Raw genomic sequence first — 7,672 nt, forward strand, 5'->3', positions numbered from 1 at the left:
ACATATCTGTTTGTTTTTTTATAATATTTATAATAATCAAGCATATTAGTTAGCCTATACACATATTTCATTAATTACAATAACAGGGCTTTAAACATAGGCGAGAATCTATATGCAGTTGCATACGTATTTACCCGATGTAAAACATGATATAAAGTTAATTGTGATATCGTTATAGGTGCAAAATAACCAAATATGAATTAAACAAAAGCAAACAGCAAAGCTTACGTGCAGTTCAGCAATCAACTTGAACCAGATAATTTTACAACGGTGAACAACAACTCATTGAACGAATAACAATTCCAAGGTTACATAACACCGGTCTATTGATGGTGGACGTTTTTAACGACCCTGACTGGCTATACAGCTCTATTGTATGGGATACTTCTATTTTTATAGTCTTGTATGTAATTGAAGCTTTTTTTTTTAAAGAAGGTTATTTAATATGTACATGACTTTTTTGTATACTATGCATGTAAAACCTTTTCTGAAAGCAGAGCAGTGAAGCGAACTAGAGATTTGTATATTTAATTATACGGTTTTTACCACAAAGGACCTACTGACCTAATGACTTGTTTTTTGTCTAACCCAATTATTTTGAAAATACAAATACTTTACTTTGTTATTGTTAGTGTGTTGGTAAGCAACTCGCTAGACACAACTGGCTCTTGGACAGTGAAGTATAATTGTAACAGGCACTCTAAAGAATAAAGAATATATTTTTTTGTTAAAAAAAAGATATGAAAATGTAAAAGTCAGGAGTGGATTCAGATTAAGCGTATAGGGCATACTCCAGCTCCCCTTTTAACGGAAACATCTTCCTTCTTTCATAAAAAAAAATGTAGGAAAATTTTCTGCATCCCACCGATCGGCGGTATATATGTAGGACTCTAAAGTGCGATGGTCACGCTAAAGTACGATGGTGTCTCACGCTAAAGTGCGATGGTCACGCTAAAGAACGATGGTGTCTCACGCTAAAGTGCGATGGTTGTTTGTTCGCTCAAGTGCGATGGACCAAAAGGGTAAGATTCGAGGGATTAAAACATCGAGGTTAAAAAAAAATAGTCTTTTTACGAAAGATAATTGGTGTAGATTGCCATACACAGAGTCTATCACTAATGGGAACATTTTAATTAGATTGCATTGTAAATTACAAATACAAAATAAGATTATTGTCGGAATATGTAACATTTTTTTTTAAGATTAAATCTAAACAAGAGAAAGAGGCGATGTTCGCTGACTTTTCTTCTTTTTCATAGTGACCACACAACCATGTTATATTTTCCTTCAATATACAAACGAATGTTTTAGCCAGTGACATCCCATTAGTCCGACAACCATTATTCCGACAGCCCAATACTTCAAACAGCCCACTATTTCGACAACTCATTACTCCGACAGCCCAATATTCCGACAACCCATTACTCCGACAGCCCATTATTCCGACAATGTATCTGTCTTGTGGGTGTGGGTAAATTTTCTCTAAAAAGACCAACTCTGTTCTCTTTAATATTTGGGGTTGTCCGTTTTGATTCCAATTATTCTTTTCATGCGGGATATTTGTTTCATTATATTGGAGTTGATACACATGCGTATTGCAACTGCTCAGTCCTTACCTCTGTCCCTCTTTCGTTTTACGTGTCTGGGTAATTTATTTGTCTTTATATTTCCTCGTTTGTGTGTCCACTGTCAGTCTGTGCTGTTCTAGTTCGCTGTTGTTTTTATTTCTTGTGTCTTGATCTACCTTCTTTCGCTAGATCTTCGGTTTCCCCCTTTCACGTATCAGGGGAGTGAGGTTTCACCACAATTAACTACATAAATAAATATATCGGAGTTGGATTACACTACCCGCCCTCTTTGGTCGGAACACTTTCTATCCCTTGTGTCATTCATCTGAGTTTTATTCAAATTGATTTTGTCGCAGAAATAAGGGACAAATGTGGCGTCAGTCAAAATGAGAAAACAGAGACAAATACATACCCAGATCCTAAAAATAAGATGACAAATAGGATGAAATATGTGTTCAGAAAATATGATCAATTCCAATTATGAATACGGTATCATGTTTGGGAATGTGAATCCACGAAGTACGGAGACAGTACAAGTCACTTCCAATAACGTTAGATCGGCCATGAGAGATGACACTCAATATATTTGTAGGGATACCAATTTTATACTCCGAGCTTATTTAAAATCTAGAAAAATATGCCTCTTTTATAATGGTTGGGGTAGGTGCAGGATTGATGATTTACAACAAAACTTATTACGAAAAACAAATATGACGGACATGAATATTTCGGTAACTTTTATCTAAATATTCATAAGGAAAAGTGATATCGGGTCAATGACTATATGACATAGAAATATGCAGTAAATGCAATTTGACTGCTGAAATAGAGCAAGTCCAGTATAAAAGCCAATAACAACTAGTAAACAATCTAAAACAATGTGTGAAATTCTTGTCCTGCTTGTATCTTTGTCAAATTATCTAATTGTAATAACTTAGTACATTATGTGTTTTGTTTCAAGAAGAAAAATATTTGATATCATTGATTTTAAGAAAGATAGTTCATATGTTAATTAATGCTCATGCACTCATTACATTAGGAATTGAAAATGCCAGATACTCAAATTGCAAAAAATCGTATTGTACAGCTGATAAAGTTGAGGATGAGCGTCATTTTCAATCGAATTAATTTGAGGGATGAACTCTTCCAGCATATTTCTAGCACTTGTCAGAACTTTAAAAAGTTAGATAAACATGATTAATCAAGAAAACTTTACTATTATCGGAAAAAATGATGATTTAATTGTTAGTTCTTTTAAACTATGTAGTACAGGTCTTGATACTGACTGTTGTTTGATATCAATGTGTTGGGTGTTTTTTCCCCCCTATTTTGTTTTGGTTCCGATTGTGACTGTGGATTATGGTGAAATAAAATTAAAAGATACATTGTAACTATATCATATTAGTATTGTAATGTCTTAATGTTATACCAATCATTTTATACCGCCGCTTCGAAAAAGTGGGGAGTATATTGTTTTGCCTCTGTCTATCCGTCCGTCCATCCGTCAGTCCGTCCGTCTGTCCCATGAATATTTTCGTTGCATCTTTTTTAATGAACAACATTACAAGAATTTCTGAAATGGTTTCAGGGTTAATTGAAGTCGGCTTTATCGTGTGATGCGTTTTCAGATTCATAACTCAACAACTATCTGTTTACCGAAAACTTTTCACATGAGAGCTAAGTTGAAAATTATCATCATATTTTTCTCAGAAACTACAATACAATGATTTCTGAAATTTGGTTTCAAGGATTATATAAGTCAATTATACTGTGTGATACTTTTTCAGATTCACAACTGAACAACTTCCTGTTTACCGAAATATTTGGGCGGGGGTATCATCAGTAGCTCGCACCATCACTGGTTGGTCTTGATTTATATGCTCTTTATAGACCTTGTATTTTGGAAAATAAATCTCTTTTCTGTTCTGTTCTATATACAGATTTCGAATTGAGTATAGGGAAAGTACTCGAACTAGCTTAGTCTTATGTAATATATACGGAGTTATTTCTTAAAATATGTTATTACATAAACGTAATAATTCAGACAGACAAATGTTATGTTACTCAGATACCCTTATACTTGACTTGATAAGTGTCAGCATTATGGGTTGTCGGAGTATTGGGCTGTCGGAGCAATGGGTTGTCGGACTAGTGGGTTGTCGGACTGATGGGCTGTCGGATTAATGGTGTGTAACTTTTAGCCGACCAAATCAAATTATAATTTACGCATGAAAACAAGTACTTTTTTTTACCGACGTTACTTTCCAATAAAATCGACAACGTTTTCAAGGGAACTGCAAAGTAAACTGCAACATAAAAAATGATTCAAATATATCTTTTCGCTTCCACCAAAACCAGGATACATGATATCCATGCGAATACCGACAAAGCACGGTCAGGTTTAAATCACTTCAGTCATTGACATTTGGTTTTAAAGGTGTTAATAAAATATTTGTAATTTATCTTCCGGCGTGTTCAATTTATAGTTTGTATAAACGACTGTTAACGTCATAATCCAACTACGTTTCGTACGTAGATACTGTCGCGGACCATCGCACTTTAGCGTATGGAGGCATCGGACTTTAGCGTAGACCATCGCATTTTAGCGTGACCATTGTACTTCAGTGTCCCCATGGCACTTTAGAGTCCTACATATATGTTTGTCGCAATTTACGAAATTTTTCTTATATCTAACTGACTGATAATTTCTTTTCCCAGCACAGCAGAGTGATATGAACAATTATCGCTAGAAACTAAGGGCGCACCAGCCCCTTGTCATTAATATTGAAATTAACAATGTCGTCATAGGTAAAATAGCAACAAACGGATTATCATTGGTCATCTCAACTCGATTGTTTTTCTCACTTGCGCCGTACCGGCTCAATCATAAAAATCATTCTCGTTCAGTTGATCAACGATAATCTATAAAAATGAAAAAGCGTTATAAATGGTATAAAAAATATTTTAGTCTCATGCAACCTTTGGGTTTATAGACATATCTGAAAACTGGCCGAAAGTAGAGCGGTTGCTAGCAAGTGGCTCGGGTTTTAATGCAAATGTGTGAACAATCAGCTTGGTTTTATCCCTGATATGTTTAGACTATGTAATAAGTTCAATATCTTGCAATATACTGTTAATCTTATCGAACTAGGATCTTTTCCTTCAAAAACTGTCTGGAACAATGTAGTGTTACAAAACTTTCACAAGACTGAACAATTGAAGTGGCTAGAAAGAATTTCAAACGATAGAGACTTCAACTTTTTCAAACTTATCCATCCAGTCATTATTTACATAAAGCATTTATAATTGCGAAGAGATAACCAGATTTAAGAGTAGCTTCAGAGTACATTTTGACCTGTGTGCTATTTATTGTACGTATGAAAGTTGAACATCTCCTATGTGAAAAATGCGGGAATTTTCAAACGTTTAAGATCATAAACTATGCTCATGTGACTTAAACGTTTGTCCTTGATTATAGAAATGAAATGTGAAGAGACATCATAAACCTGAAGTCAATCATATGAACAGTCTATCATCTCTAGAATTCACACTTCTATCATGTGACACGAACTAGATAACGACGAGAGTAGTGTACTTATAAAACTTTGTGTCCAGCATATATATAACACATGTAAACTTTGTTTTATGGATAAGTTTCTGGTCATTAGCGACAATCACAATTGCTAAATTTGATGATCCTTTTTGTTGATACTTTGAACTGTCTAAGTGCGTGTTGTTTATGTGTATTGTTTCTAACGTGTTTATATGTTACGATATATTCTCTGTATAGAAAGAAAAAAGCCAAAAATAATAACAATAATCCCTTTCTTTATGATTAAGCACGAGCGGTAGCGAGTATTTTACTGAAAGTGATTATCACTCTTTTAAAACCGTGAAAGATGTAAAGTGCTAAAGGTTCAAATAATTTCTTAATTGCTTTAATCAAGAACCTGTTCATTGTCAGAATATGTAGATTCAGATTCAATATTTTATTATAGTCTCACTACTTGCAATACTATTAGTTACATAGAGTGCTAGTGACCTAATACGGTATATATGGGGTCAGTAAATTCATATGGAATTTAGAATTTAATGACCCCATACATGTATATACCGTATTAAGTCACTAGTGCACTATGTAACGAATTTATCTTACCGACTATCTTAACATGTTGCATTAGTTTAGTGACCTCTCACAGTGAGGAAGTCTTCTATATCGTAAGCATTAAGAAACTATACTTCCATTGATCATCCAAAAACGGATAACCACTTGTTATCTTTGAATGTGTTTTTAAATTTATTTCAATCATTCATTGTCTGTTTAAACCTTTAAAAGATTTTTTCTCAGTATCGTTTTGCTTGTATAAAGGGACGTACAATGTAACACTACTAACTGTGTATATTGAAAAGCCCTTAAACGCGATCTTACTACGTTCCCAGCAAAAACGTCGACATCATGTTCAATATCAATACAGTTCCATTCCTTCTAATTCTGATTAATACATTGTACGTAGATTTCAAGAAAAAATACAGTCATGCCACCGAAATAAACTAGAACTAGTGTGCGTGGTGGTAGGGGTTTGTGTAGAGGCAGAGGGAGCTCTGATACATGTAGTAACTAATCCTGATCAAGCAGTGATATCGGACAGACCAATCCAACCTAAATTGCAACCTATTATAACTGGTCCATGAGGCTCAAATGACGATATTTTAGTGAACGATGGCAGAAATGACACAGTAGTGTCAATAGATATGGGAAGATGTGGTATGGGTGCCAATGAGACAACTCTCCATCCAAGTAACAATTAATTTATAAAAGTAAACCTATGTAGGCCAAGGTACGGCCTTCAACACGGAGCCTTGGCTCACACCGAACAGCAAGCTATAAATGGTCCCAAAAATTACTAGTGTAAAACCATTCAAACGAGAAAACCAACGCCGGTCTAATCTATACAAAAACAAAGCATGGTTGAGCCGTTAGAGAAAATGGACAAGAAGTCTAATTACATACTGACAAACAAAACCTGGAGAGATTTAATATATTTTATGTGAAAATGACAATGAGAATGATGGTCGTAGTATGAACGTAGTTAGGTGGTAAGAAGAGCGTGATGAGGACGACAAGGGCGTGCTAGAATCGTACTATGGTCTTGAATAGCGTGGTGTAAACGTGGTACCCAATATAGGCCAAGGTACGGCCTTCAACACGGAGCCTTGGCTCACACCGAACAGCAAGCTATAAATGATCCCAAAAATTACTAGTGTAAAACCATTCAAACAGGAAAACCAACGCCGGTCTAATCTATACAAAAACGAGAAGCATGGTTGAGCCGTAAGAGAAAATGGACAAGAAGTCTAATTACATACTGACAAACAAAACCTGGAGAGATTTAATATATTTTATGTGAAAATGACAATGAGAATGATGGTCGTAGTAAGAACATAGTCTGGTCGTAAGAAGAGAGTGACGAGGACGGCAAGGGCGTGCTAGAATCGTACTATGGTCTTGAATAGCGTGGTGTAAACGTGGTATAGTCGTAGAGGAAGCGTAGTTGGATCGCGGTGAGAAACGTGATGGTCGTAATGAGGTCGTAATAACGTCGCTGTGAGATCGTAGCGCAGTATCTCCGAATAGAATCACGCTTTCGCTACGCTCTCGCTACAATGGTACAGCGACCTTTGCGATCTTACCACGACATAAGTGCGCTCTCACTACGCTTCTACAACGACCTCATTTCGCCACGACTGCACCACGATTGTTTTGAAATGTTCAAAGTTGGCCACGCTCATCACGATCTTGAAGACCTCACCACGACCGTGATACGACCTTACTGCGATCTACACGATAGTACTATGATCGTCAAAATTTTTCATTTTTTTCACAGATCGTAGTGCGATCGTGGCCTAGTGGGACTGTGGTATTAGCAAGAGCATTACTGTAACACCATTTAAATATTCTACAATTCAATCTATATGTACACATTATGTTACATCTAGTCCAGTGCCGAAAATACATGTCCAGCTTTTAAAACACTTGGAGGTCACCAGCCCATATCCGCTTGGATTGCATCGTTCGGGTATATTTTTCTTGATTTACAGTTCAA

General features: G+C 35.7%; 2 protein-coding genes across 2 annotated transcripts in view; both read right to left on the reverse strand.

Annotated features, from left to right (window-relative positions):
• The window catches only part of LOC139529968 (uncharacterized), a 37,600-nt gene extending 37,268 nt beyond the window's left edge, over nt 1-332 (reverse strand). Inside the window, exon 1 of the mRNA XM_071325969.1 lies at nt 229-332. The gene's annotated coding sequence lies outside the window, so the exon portion shown is untranslated. The remainder of the gene's footprint in view (nt 1-228) is intronic.
• The window catches only part of LOC139530002 (receptor-type tyrosine-protein phosphatase alpha-like), a 517,312-nt gene that overhangs the window by 323,129 nt on the left and 186,511 nt on the right, over nt 1-7,672 (reverse strand). The window lies entirely within an intron of this gene.

This window comes from Mytilus edulis, chromosome 7, assembly GCF_963676685.1.
Source record: "Mytilus edulis chromosome 7, xbMytEdul2.2, whole genome shotgun sequence".
NCBI lineage: Eukaryota > Metazoa > Mollusca > Bivalvia > Mytilida > Mytilidae > Mytilus > Mytilus edulis.